Source organism: Corvus hawaiiensis, chromosome 17 (genome assembly GCF_020740725.1).
Source record: "Corvus hawaiiensis isolate bCorHaw1 chromosome 17, bCorHaw1.pri.cur, whole genome shotgun sequence".
In the NCBI taxonomy this organism is placed as follows: domain Eukaryota; kingdom Metazoa; phylum Chordata; class Aves; order Passeriformes; family Corvidae; genus Corvus; species Corvus hawaiiensis.
In genome coordinates, this window is record NC_063229.1 from 12,925,980 (window position 1) to 12,940,241 (window position 14,262).

Genomic DNA, 14,262 nt, shown 5'->3' on the forward strand with positions numbered 1-14,262 from the left:
GTCATATCGTGGGGAATGAGAGGAAAATGGTATTTCAGCTGATATAAAAGTGCTGACACAATTGACAGGGATTATAAGCAGTTATGAACACACTGTTGTTGGGAGGGACAGGTGGAAGGGTTTTGTCAGACAAGCAAGAACACTTCTTAAACATATTTTTTACCACAAAGAGTGAAAGACAGACAAAACAGTTTTAGAAAGGAACTTGAAAACTTCAAGGAATCTTTATGACTTGGCTGCTCCATGGTAGTAAGGGACTAGCACTTGACAAATGTGTATCTTCAAGTATGTTGAGAAGAGACAGCCAAGTTGAAAATCTTGTGCTCGGACAGAAGGCATGTGCACTCTGCAGTGCAGGGGTTTAGGTGTCTATCTTTGCAAATATTCAGATGAGCCCCAAATAAAGCAGGATTTCTGTTGCCTTTGGTGTTGTGCTGACAGTGAAAAGCAGAGCAGCTGGATGCACAGAGAAAGGGGCAGGGAAAGAGAGGATGATGGTGATGGATGATGAAAACTGGGTGATGCCCCTGTTGCTGTTCAGAGCCAGGCACCCCAGCAGTCCTCTGCCCCTTGTCCCAGGGCTGAGGAGCCAGAGCTGAATGTCAAACCAGCACAAGTCAGTGTGAATAAAACCAGCAGGACTGGGCTTGAGGACTTCAGACTGCTAATCCCAAACTTTCACAAAGACTGATGAAGGAGTTAAACAGTGAATCACCCAACAGTGAATGAAAAACGATCCTCGTTGGGTAAAATTCTCTCAGATATCGCCATTATTACACAGCAGTACAGCCTGACTTGGTACAAAGTGGAGTCTGGCTACTGGCCACAGGAGAAACTTAAATTCTTCTTCCATGCATACACTAACAGCTGAGATCAGCTCCAAGAAAATTTTGCAGGAAAAATATCTGTGTCCTCAGCTGATACAGAAAAGTGAACGTCTGGAGAGACAAGAAATCTGGCTCCCATCAGGGTTCCATTCATGCAGACCGAGTGCCATTGCACAACCTGATGTAGTTTGCAAGCTGGCATTGCTTAAATCAATTCAGTAAAACTGGTTGTTTTCCTGGCACTGTAAACTTTTTCTGTGTGGATAGAAGTAAAAAAAAAAGAACCACAACTTTTTTTATTACTCTGTCCTTCTCTAAACTCTTAAGCTTTGTGTTCTGTCTGCTCAATGAAGACCCTTTTTGCCCAGTTAATCATCATGCATTATTAATGAGTAGTATCAGCTCAATCTTTTATTATCACTCATAGTTTAAAAAAAAAAATACTATTTTCTTGACTCAGTTTGAAAAGTATAGTAACAAAATACACATCCTGAAGCAGTAACTCTCAAAGGTGTATGTGCTGCTCATTTTTGTCTCTATGACATGGACATCTATTTCCTGACCCTGTAGCTGTTAGATTTCCAAGTCACCATTTCTCCATGGTTTTGGTGACTTTGCTGCAGGTGAAGTAGCATCTGGAATGTCTAAATGCACCTAATCCTCCTCTGAGAAGTAATCCCCATGAAGAACCATTGTGTAAGATGGATATTGGTAATCACAGGTAGCAATATTTCTTTTATAGACATGAACTCTTAAGTTTGCATGTACAGAAATCATGGTTGCCTACACATCTTTCATTTGATCATTTCCAGCATGGTACTTAAGATGACTTTTTTCCCAAAGATCACAGTTTTGTGAATTGACAGAATTTCTTTAAGCAACTATTAAAAATCTGGAAAAAATTGAATAAAGAAAAATATTCCAAAAAACCCCATTCTTTTCAACTGGCCAGCAAACTACTGCCCTCCTATCAACACTGCATAACAACTACTAAGATTCATCTGGCACTTTATTCTGTTTGTTGAGCCAGCAAGAACTACCACCCAAAGAGGAGTGTAACCCTAACAAACTGGTCAGGCCTTACCAAGAGAAAAAACCTTAAAGACAAAAATGTGCTTAAACAGCAAAAGGGAGAGACAAAGCTTCATTAGAAGCCAACATGGGTCTCCTTGCCAAAAAATGTCAGTTCAAGGAAAATTAAAACAGAAGACAGAAGTAATGGATCCCATAGGGAAAAGACTCAAAGGCTGCTGAAAAAATGCTAAGGCAGCCACAAAACTGAAAAGGTTCAGCTGGTTGCAGACACAACCTCAGTGTTTCCCTAAGAATTGAATTTTTCCTTTAAAGTGCTTGGGTTCTTTCCACAGCCCAGCAGCAGAGCCGGAGAGGCAGACACCCACCCAAAGGAGAAATCTAAAAAAAACGGGGAAAAGTCCAGCCTCAAGCCATCTTCCATTAAAATCTCACCAACCTTTTTTCCAAACTTAGGTTTAATGTGTCTTAGGTAAGCTCTAAATGCTGAACTATCACACAGTTTGATTTGGGGGTTTATTTGGTTTGGGTTTTTAGTATTAATTCACCATAAGCACTTATGGTGAAGGGTTGTTTTATGGACTAATTTACAAGGATAGCCTACAACCCAAGAAAAATCTTGGACATCAGAGAGAAAAAGCAGATGTGTGAGTCCAGCTTTGCTCCTAAAGTATCAGGTGGGAATGAAGAGCTCCAATTCCTCCTTCTCCTTGCTCAAATCTTCCTTTTGGACAGTTGAAAGGTTAAAAAGCAGAGGATGTTACGGTGCCTCTTGCACAAAAGAGATGTTTTGCAGGAGGAATTGGAAGGGTCTTTCCAGGCCTTATAGATTGCAGGATTAATGGGCTGTAGTTTTTTCAGGCATATCACATCAAAAACATGAGTAATTACCACTATGACACACTTAGAAGCAATGTAGCTTTCAGAGGAACAGTTGCTCCAACTCGAAAAGGCAACAAGGTTCAGTGGTTTGTACGTGCACACAAACTACAGATGTATTCATTTTTCCATCTGTTTCTTATTTGTCACAGAAAAACAGATAACTCAGAACAACTGACAGTAGTCAGAAATGCTCTAAAGCCCACCAAGTACACCAACATTAATGTGTTTTACAGAGAGAGAGAATAGAATTTGACATTGATCACTTGAACCAACTCAGATCCCTGTCAAAACCAGTAAAAGGAAGCATCAGTAACTGTAAATATAGAAACACAGCATTCCCATCACCGTCACCCCAGGCCAGCACCAGTCACCAGTAAGCCCATGGTCCACACCATTCAAACAACTCAATTATGTACTTTTTTTTTCCCCCATAAGTTTCTATGTAGTTGTGGTTTTTCTCAGCATGTTGTCCAGGAAACCCTACACTCCTGTAGCTTAGTATCCAGCTCTTTATTGCTATTGACACACCAACGTTTAGGATTTTGAAACAATTGATACACTGTCCTTCCCATTATGAAGGGATCTTCACTTATACCATAAGCTGGATAGAGTTAAAATGAGACCTTTTTTGAAAGTTCAGCTCTTCCAAAATGCCTGTGAGAAATTTGCCAATTAACTCTTCTAGTTATTAATTTTATTAATCATTTTACATATCAATATTCAATTATGCTATATGCTAGCCACTGAAAAATAGCCCTGTAATCTTACTGGTGTCTCCTCTGTCCCAATTCCACACTTATGTTATCTTTGAATATTGTTGAGTTCCTCTGACAAACAATATTTTGTGAATTTTGTGAGAGCTGCCAGCTAAATTTCAAGTGATAACAATTAAGTTGCAGTTGCACGCTCCTTGTATCTGTGTCATACTTTTCTCTAACATTTATACAGATTTTCACTGGGACAAGAGGTGCTATATATAAATATATAGATGAACCCTGAATTTAGGATGCACTGCAGGGAACAAGAGCTCTTCAACACCTGGGGGTGCCATGCTGGTGTCCCCTGTGCCCACACCGAGCTCATGTGGAGCACCTGAGTCACATCCACACTGCAAAGCACTGGGACAGGCTCAGATCTGGCACTTTGCCTCTCACCCTGAGGTCTGAGAATTTCTTCCATGTTCCATACAACACTCACCTCTTCCAGGAGTGCCCCAGGAGGGTTCCAGTTCTTACCTCATGCTTTAAGATTGCAATTCTTACCCTGAATGCCTCAGGCATGGATAACTGCAGGATAAAGGCAGGGAGTGGTCACGTGAAAGAACACTCCTGGCAGAGTGAAGTTTATTATTATTGCACTGGACTTGGATTTCAGTTGTCTGTCATGGTGAGAGGTATTTCTGTCCCTCTCTCCTTTGGGTCTCGTGGAGCTTTGCTTTTATCTGTCGTCAAGGAAACACCAGGGTTTTCTCCCTCTTGCTCATTAATGTCTGCATTTTTGTTTCCATAGCTACAAAGGAACCTTAGTGTTTTAAAATAGCAGTAATTGGATTACCATGACTTTTTCAAATTTATTGACACCATTAATGGCTCCGATTTTCAAAAGCAGACACCGAAATTGTATCAGCAGTTTTTCAGCTATTAACGTGTTATCTCCTTGTCCTGAAATCCTGGGTACATGCTCAGAAAAGTCTTCAGCATCCAGACACTCACTTCAGCCAGACTCAGGCTCCATACATGGTGCTCTGAAATTACTGAAAATAGTCTGCTCTTTACTTGGATTAGTTTTAATTTCTGATGATCTCCTGCAAAGGAGTGCACAGGTTCTGTTGTGAATCTGCTGGGTATTAGCATCTTACAGATCCTTTGTAAATGTGACCCCAGTAGAATAATCTGGAAGAATTTTTGCAGCCAAGGATCTGGGCAACTCAGGATGCAGGAACATGGGAAAAGCACAAAGAATTGAGAGTACCAGCATTGCTAACAACTGGAATCACTTAGCAGGGACATAATTCATGTTTTCTTAAGACAAAAAGTGACACTCCTACACTGTCTGTGGCTTTATGCACCCTCCTACCATCCTGAAATTGTTCTTGTGCCGCCTTCTAGCACTTTTCATTTACTTGTTACCATTTACTTGCCTATTTCAGGTGCCCACAAAGCACTGTAAGTGCATATTCCGTACCCCTACCCTTTCTTTCCAGTCCCTCCAATCCCTCCTGCCCTCATCCTCTGCAGAGGACAGAAAGCAGCTGAATGCACGTATGGATGTCCCAGCAACAGTGTCACCACTCCTTGTGCTGAGCCCCAGCCAGAGATACACACCAGTGCCACAGTGGAACTGGACTAAAATTAACCAACAATTTAAAAAGTTTTAAGAGGTGAACACACAGAGTGTCCAGATACCACCTATTGTTTTAGAAAAACAAGCTCAAGAGAGTCACCAACCTAAAATCTAGGCATAGCAAAAAGGTGACAAGTGGCTAAACACAAGTAAGTGTGAACAAGGAAGTCTCTTTCATCTAAAATATTATTTCCTATTTTTCATAACGGATTTCTGTGCATCCTTGAGGCTCAGACATTCTATTACCATAGAAACAGTATCCTGTGTCTCTGAGGACCTGCTGTAGCCGTGTGCTGTTATGGAAACAGTCATCTGAACAGCTCAACTCGTGTCTATATTTCAGTGATTGTGTTTGTAAAGATCCATTGCTAAATTATGCTCCAGGATTCATTTTAATAAAAACTAAGTCTCTGAAGTACTTGGAAATTTAATAAACTCCTCAAGGCTCCTCCTAATTAAAAACACAGCAATGGAAAAAAAATATACATTAGAATTACCGAGCCCTTTCAATACCCACCAACCTCTCCTAATCCCTACCATCAGCAAAGGTTTGGGGAAAAAGATGGGTCTGTCCTCCCCAACGATTATTAGTAAAACTACTTCAGGAAAGCAAATTTTTATGTTGTGTTCTGTGCAAGGACTCCCTCACACACCCATCCTATGTGCCAGCACAGAAATGAAATTCAAAACATAAGAAGGTACAGGGAGAAAATGTGGCTCACATGACTGAACTGTGAATTCTTAAATGTTAATTCCAGGTGAACCATTCTTTTGTCTCAGAAAAACCATCCAAGACAGATTGCTGAAAAGATAACATGTGAGTTGGAAGCTCAACTCCTACTGTTTTTTTCCTGGGAATTGAGTCCTTAGCTGATCCTAGAAAATCTCCTCAACATTTTCATATTTGTAACATCTCAGATACTACTACTTATGTATTTTACTAGAGTTCTGTGGGCATGAGTATTTTGTATTTTCTTGAATAAAGCCATCAAAGAATCAGGCACAGAATGATAAAGTGCTATTTGGGTTAATGGTCAGCTGTAAAGAGCTCCCTGCCTAATTACATAGATTCTTCTACTTAGTTTCTGCAACTTAAGACTGTAAATTCACACATTTTATCTTTTTTTTTAAAAAAATCAAAATCATCCACACCAAGAAGGTCCTTTCCAACCCAAACCACCCTAATAAGGTTATATCCTTAATAACCAAATACAGGTTATTGGGGCTTGTAAAGGGAACATTTCCTAACACTGAATATCTGAATATCTCTGATTGCAGATAACAGTTTACAATGTATAAAGAAATCACCCAAACATAATGAATTTGTGAATATAATTCAAATACCTCCACTGAACTTCAGGGAAGCAGGAAAACACGAGCTACTCAGAAAGGTGTCAGTTTTGAAACCCAGGTCTTTTCCCCTCTTGATGGGGATGCAGTGACACCTCAGCAATATCATCATTATCATCATCATCATCATTTTTTTTTTCCTTCAAAATGCTAACAGCCTCTTTTATCAGCTAGGATTAAGATACATGTGACACTGAAACACACATTTCTAAAAGGAGCAGACATTGATTTCAGAGTAAGCAAATTAAATAAGTTTTAGTTGTTGCTGATACTGGGTTGTCTCCAAGTTTTGTGATTAATGAAGCTTTGTGGAGGATTTTTATTAATATCATAGTTTTCCTTAGAAGTCTCCTTGCCTGCTGCTCCCCTCACTGAGGGATCTGGCAGCACCGATCCCTGTGTCAGTCTGTCCGCTCAGGCAGTGTCCAGCTGCTCGCACCGGATTTGTTTTTCCTGTTCCTGTGTTACTCATCCCACTGTACATTTGGGATCCCCTGGCTTTGAAGACACAGAATGCACATCTTGATCAAAAAGAAGAGTTGTGCTCTTCATCTTGCCTTTTATAGACCTTAATTTTTAATAATTCCTGCTTTACAGGATTTTGTGTATTTTGGAGAGCTCCTGTAAGCTCTGAATTTTTCATCAGTAGAAAGTGTATATAAAAACTCCTCTTATTTCTAAGCATGAAAACCAAACACTGACACTAAGAAGCTTAAACTCCATTTTTGCCATCCTATTAATCGTGAACCTGCTGGATATCCTATTGAATCAGTGCACTAAAACTGATATAAATATTATTTACTTGTACAGCATTTCAGAAGTAGTTCTTAAATGACTCAATTTAGAGAAAAAATAAATTGAGGCAGCTAGTTAGAAAGTGCTTCAATGTACATTATGCAAGACCTAGATATGAAAAATTACATTTTAAATGGTTGTTTTGTGAGAAGAGTAGTCACTGCTAAAACTACTTATTCCTTTTAAAAATATTTTTAACTTCAGTTTGTAGCTGTCTGTTAACATTTTGGACTCTATACTCCTGTAACAGAGAACATAAATACATTCTCAGGAGATGGATTAATTCAAGCTAGCTTAATCATACTGGGATGAATTTGATGATTTCTCAGTGCCTGGAATTTAACTTTTTCTTTCTTTATTTATACATGTGGCTTATTCTTTTAATTATTGCTGAAACACGAAGTTGCAGACAGCTTTGTTTCAGCATCATATTAAATCTAGGCAGTATGATGGTGAAAAAGCTGTTTTCTCCCAAAGGGGTCTCTAATTAATCATCTCTAATGAAGCTGCACTAATTAACAATAATGAGGGTGGTTGAAGGCCTAGAAGAGTCTGAGGGCTGAGTTGGGGCTGTGAGGATATTTACTTGTAGTCCTTTACAAGTGCAACGCACCCAGGACTGGTCTGTGAATGGATTTTTAACAGCTCATAGGTTTTTGTAATTTTTAATAAATTCTTAGACCCTCTTCAAGTTGTTGCCTACATTTTACTCAAATTTTCTTGGTCTGTATATAGCAGGTTTGTACAGGCCTGTTAAATGTGTTCAGCTTTGGATCAGGACAGAATGTAGTGGAGTTCTTTTGCAGGACTTCCAAGATTAAAAGTATTCCTACATATTCCTCTCACTTTCCTTAAGTGCTACAATAGTTCACAGTTAAGTACATAAAAAAGCCCCCATGGCCTGTAGTGTCAGACAGTGGTCACAGGAAATGCAGATTCAGGCATTCTATCAAGCTGGACTCTGACAGTTTTGATCACAGCATCTCATGGCCTTTGATTTTTTATAAATGGAATCTATGATTTTTACATTAATGAAGATTTTATGGAGTCTGCTTAAAGTTTAATATATTTATTAGAGAATACCATGAAAGAAAATATTTTTGTCCCAATTGTGCATGAAGAGTATTCTGTTACTTCATTTGCATGGAAGATCCTTGCATTATGTTTCCATCTTAAACTCTTAGATTAATATTTTTATTCCTTTTTTTTTATAGTTTATCCCTTAGGTTGGATGAAACAGCCTCAGAAGGCTGTTTGGAAAAGAGGAGTATTTTCAGTGAAGCTACAAACAGGAAACCACCACTGGCCAGGTAAGATATTAAAGATTTAAAACTGTCAGAGCACCTCATCCCCAGAAGGACAAGGATCATTTTCAGGTGCAGTTTTTGACTTTCATGCTCGCTGTTTCCCTGTGGGTCAACAGTGCTGTCCAAACACCAGCATTGCGTCTTAGCTTGGGGTTGGGAATTCCTGCTGTCAGGCCCAGCTGAGAAGGCTGGGACTGAGCCTTAAGTTGCTGCTCCTAATAAAGGTCTGAGGACTGTGGTCCCAGAGAGGAGGTCTTGTGTTCTCCGTTGCTGAGACCGGATCCTCCCCCTCCCAAAGAGGTGACAAATACTGTCCCAGCACTAAGGAAAGCAGAAATACTCCTAAATCCAGGATCTACCTGTTCTCTGGCCCACAGAACTTTGAATAAAAATGATTTAATGGCTTGCCTTCACCAGAGCTGTGTGGTCAGCCACTGGCAGATGAAAGCCTATGTGTCTCAAGACTGTTTGGTTTCTAATTGATCTGATAATTGTCTTGGTGACAGTTAAGATGTCAGCACTAATGACTAAGTGGCCACTTTCATGCAGTACTTTGTGTATAAAGAATTGACAACTTTAATTTCCAGGTTGTGGTTTCTTTAAACCATGTCCAAAGATAGCTGATGGAGCACAAGATTTCTGACACAAAGAGCTTGATGTAAACTTTGGACATGGGAGCAAGGTTTGAAGACCATGAGTGATGTTTGTGATTTAATACGTAATTCTGACCACGACCTGTCGCCACTGGTTCTTCAGACTTTGCACTGAAAGATGCACCCAACAAATGTTTGAGAGCACGGTGTTTTTATAAGAATTGTTGTCATCCTTTGAATTACACAAGGATCATTAGGGGAGAAACATGATTATCTCCAAACAACACAAAACCATCAGCGTTTTCAAAGTACTTTAAGATTTGTGGTTTTGTCTTTAATTGTGCTGTTACTGTGCTTGCTCATGAGTTGTGGGTGATAACATGTGATTATCATCTGCCTACTTGATCACATGCACATTTGTGAGGCTTGCAAGAGCAAACATTATCTGGCTGGGATCTGCCACATTCTGCAGAGTTTCAGAGACTGTTTCCCAGACAACAGCACAGTCCTCTTGCATCCATGAGCCGTGCACCGCCGTGGACCTGCACTCAGTCTAACACCTGGTGGCAGCTGCTGCTCCCACTGCTGACACAGACAAGATGTTTGTAGAGCCATAATCCAACTGCCTGAACTCTGCAAGTCAAGGAAACTGCACAACCTAAATTAAAAAGTCAAAATGAGTCAAACAGCACCTACCTTGTTACAAATTCTGAGTCAGTTTTTAAATTGAAACCAGATCATTCCTTGCCAAAAGTCATTTAAGGGCCATGTACTACCTGTTTAAGACCTCTGCTGCCAAACATAAAGACAAGCACAGCTGTGTAATGTGGTAAATCATTTCTCTGTGGCAATTTGAGTGTGCTAAAACAAAGGAGCCCAGAGGGCAGGTGGAGGAGTGAGTGTCAGAAGCAGGCAGCTCAGGCCAGCTGGGTGGGATTCTGTGCAGGGCATTTACATTTTGGATGTTGTCAGGTGGGCGAGGAAGCTGATAAGAAAAATAATTATTTGCATTCAAATTATATAAACAGTGCCAGAGCCTGGTTAGTGTAGGCAGTGACAGACAGTGTTTCCCAACCACAGGAGATGTATCACATGCTGGGTAAGGAAGGTATATGAGGCAACAGCACTCTGAAGGTGTGCAGCTCTAAGCCTCTTGGCACATTTTATGGCAGAAGAATAAAATAAAAGGGATCTGAAAAGCAAATGATCGTCCCAGATCCTCCTATTAAAAATGCACATTTTTAATATGCCCTAACTTAAACTCTGTGTTCTGAAGCAAAGATAATGTCTGGGTTTGAATTTATTAGAGGGAGGGGGGCAGGATATTGGTGGGATTTGGGCAAGGTTTTTCAAGGTGTGCAGGGGTATTGGGGGAAGGGAGAGATATTAAATGGCAGGTAACAAAATCTCAGTCTCTCCTTAATGTTCTTATCTCCCATCAGCTAAAACTGAGTGGCTGTAGCAGCAGTGTAGCAGTATCACCAATTAGCAGTTCAGATCCCATGCTGTCCTTTCACATCAGGTGGCCACAGGTTTCCGAAGATCTTATCACTAATTTTTTGTTTTTCACTCATTAAAAATGACATCAAGTGTGAGTGGAATATTAAATGATTTTGCTTATTGATCCTGTGATGTTCGGTCAGAATATCCTGGAAGTTTGCAGAGGGGTTCTCTGGGGTGTGCCATTCCCTCTGTGGGTACCATGGCAGAACCAGGTAGAATCTGACAGGAGATTTATCATCTTTTATACCACTCTTTCATATCACTTCAGACTGCAGCTCTGCCTTTCAGAGCTTCTCCAAGGAAAAGCAATTCCATGGTCAAGATGAAGAGGCTATTCTCTCTCCAACCTAAGACTACTTCAAATTTTTTAAAAGTATTCTTCACCTCCTGTTGAGAGCTCCCTCAACTGCATTCTGTGAATGATGTCCTTGGCTTTCCTCACTGTTTCCATGAAGTACCAAAGGCCCTTATCTGACACTGAGTGCACAGGTTTACAACAGGACATTTGCACACTGAATTGTTCTCAGGTTTTCCTGTCTGGACACCTCCGTCTGCCATTACCTGAGACACTGGATCTGCTCTATTGCAATCACATCCCTGAGAGTTGTGCGGTGTAAATGTAGCTGTGGTGACAAGTATCTGAAAAGGGAAGAAAAGCTACTCCATCATAGATGAGGACTTCTGGAAATTGAAATCTGAAAGACTGTTCTCAAGTACGTGAAGCCCCCCACACAGGGAGTGGAATACACAGATAGCACATGTGATCCAGCCCCCTCTCGTGGTTTTTCCACACAGAAGGCAGGAATCAATTCACACTGATTCCTTAGTAATTATATAAACACCTGCATCTCTTCTCTGAAAGCTGATAGGGTTACTGGCATTTCATCTCGTCTTAGGGAGTGATAGGTATTAGTCTGAGGATAGAAAATAATCATCTGTAAAAATTTTTATTTGTATTTCATATGCAACTTGACAGCTATTTCCACCAGAATATGAGGGACTAAGGGAAAGGGATTTGTTGGCTATTTCTATAAGCTGTTTTTTCTTCAAACTGAGAGGGGAAGAGCCCTAAATACTACAGGACAGAAAACAAAACTCTCCTGGTCAACTGATAAAGTGCAGAAACAAATACAGGCATTTGGTTGTCTTACACTGCTCTGTGTTTTGAGTTGAACTGAATGGTGTGATACAAACAGCAAGTCACTGTTTGTCAGCGAGTGAAGAACAAATGCACTGAACTTAGAGAACTGCTGCAGGTCTGGCTAAAGCCAAGCTGGTTCCAGTGGGTGTTTTGGGGCTGCGCAGCCTTGGCCAAATCAGCCCTGAACACTTGTTCTTGTTCTGCAGCACTAGCATGGCCTTTCTGTCATTTTTCCGTTTCATTTACGGCTCACTCTGCAAACAGAAATCCAGCTGCCGTGTTCCCTCACAGTGCTCATCATGGCCACATGAAGAGCTGTCCTAGAGCAACGTGAGCAGCAGCCCCAGAACAGAAATAGCTGTCCTCAGGTGGCACCGGGGCCAGCTCACACAGCCTGGGCAGAGCTGAAGATCAGTTGCACAGGAGGAGTTTGGCAGTGCAGCTCCCCTGGTTGAGGCTGTGAGGTTTATAGAGCTCAGGGGTCTCAAGTGTTGTTTGCTGCATTCTGGTCCTTTCCCTCTGGGATTTGGGATCACATCAGTTCTGAAGAAGGAAGTCGAAAGGCTTTGGAGTGGGAGGCCAGTTTGCAGCAGCAGTGAGAAGCACTGTTAGGACTCAACATCAGCAGTGAAACTGTTAATGCCTTGCAGAGGAGGTAAAACTGCTAAAGAATGATAAAAACACATTTTTATTCCATCTATGTTTCTCTGAGGAGACAAAGAGATGCACCAAAGCATGTGAATGTTAATCCCTCATACAGTGTGAGCTCTGTTCTGACCTAACAAACATCTCATTATGGAAACTCTTCTGTGCCTAACACCACTTTTCCAGAATGTTCTGTAGTGGTGGCATTTCCCCATTGGTGTCTCCTTTGGATATTAATCAGGTATCTGGAAGGATCAAAATTACTTGAACAAAACTCCTATTAAAGTATGGGCAAAGCCAGAGGAGTTGGTACCATCTTGTACTGAGTTATTGCTATGCTTTCTTTCTGTCAATGAAGGTATTTGTTTATTAAAAGCACCACTGGATGTGACCTTGTCAGACAGGGATGCATTATGATTTACAAGGCATTAATGAGCCAATTCTGGAAGCACTGAAAAGGAGCTTTGCTATCCAACAAAGTTTTTTTTTTAAGAAGTGCATTCAGGAAAATACAGCGGAGCACGAGGAGGCCGAGATACTGAATCGACAGCTGATGAAAGAGTGTTTATAGATGGGGCAGCCATGAAGAACTGTAAAATGGAAGTCACTGAACAGGAATGTTTAAAAAAGAAAACACTGGCGATTTTCTATCATTACAACTGCCAGACTGACAGAGGGAGCGGAAACTTGTTTTTCCAGCTCAGGAAAAGAGCAAGACCTTTGAATGGTTTCCATTAATATTGCCTGTGAATACCAGTATTTCATACTAATAAAACTTGGATTTCAGATCAAGGAACTGGTGCAGTGTTACTGCAATGTAGCCATATTTCAGAATACAACAAGGGGGGAAATACACCACAAAATACAATTTTCTTAAGTGTAAGAAACAGTAAACACCTCAGCTGTCATGTGAAAACTGTGGAGTTGTGACACCTGAAGCAGGGAAGCAACCAGAGCCCGTGTTCTGCCTGTGACAGGGAGTGCAGCAGGTGAGTACTGAACTTTCCCCATTTACCCTTCTCAGTATCAGTCACCAGCAGTGTCACCTCTGTACAATTCAGTTCTGGTGACCCATGATGAATGGCACTTCAGGCTTGCATTCATTTCACTCAGAAGTGCAGCTTGAGTCACTGCCATTGTCACCAAACCCTTTTCAGGATGGAATTTAGTGACATTTTGTGCTGCAGAGTGCTCTGGTTGATCTCTGGGCTCTGAACCAGGGTGGTGTTTGCTTTCCTAAGTGAGATACAATACCTGTATTTGTCTTACAGAAAGCCAAAACCATGGTCGTGTAGGCCTGATTGGGTTTGACAACCTGGGGTTTTGGTACCCACTATGGAGAGGAGGAATGATCTGGATATAATACTGGAGATAAAGAGACTTTGGGGTTGTGAGTTATTTCCTGATATTTATGCTTTTTGGTCAAAATGATGGGGTTTTTATGAGGCTGCTTAAAGGGGACAAGCCACACCTCCCTGCTGGCAATCGAGTCTGGAAATAAAAAATCTTTATGTCTCATTGAGCAAATTGTTTGGGACCTCAGAGCACTTGCCCCCAGAATTCCTAGGGCAATTTCCAGTATTTCTTAACCACTCCAAGGAGATTGCTTTGCCAAAATGACAAGGCCCATTTCATGCATCAGTTGCATTGAGCAATTGAGAGTAAACAGCCCTGGAAAGACACATACGGACTAAGGAACTTCATCATGGGTTTCCACGGGTTTTATATTCTTTTGTAAGTGTCCATCATTTTCCTCGGTGATCATTTTGGTACTGCCTGGGACTGGACAAACTTAACTCATAGAATGTTTTCTTTGATTTCAGTTATTAGACAGATACTGACAA

The 14,262-nt window shown here is 40.9% G+C and overlaps 1 long non-coding RNA gene across 1 annotated transcript; it reads left to right on the top strand.

The window, feature by feature from the left end:
• Positions 1 to 5,849: 5,849 nt before the first annotated feature.
• On the top strand, positions 5,850 to 10,420 carry LOC125334802. Its single transcript, XR_007207232.1, has 3 exons — positions 5,850 to 5,901; positions 8,444 to 8,539; positions 9,124 to 10,420. It is a non-coding gene; the product is annotated as an uncharacterized LOC125334802 (long non-coding RNA).
• Positions 10,421 to 14,262: the final 3,842 nt, after the last annotated feature.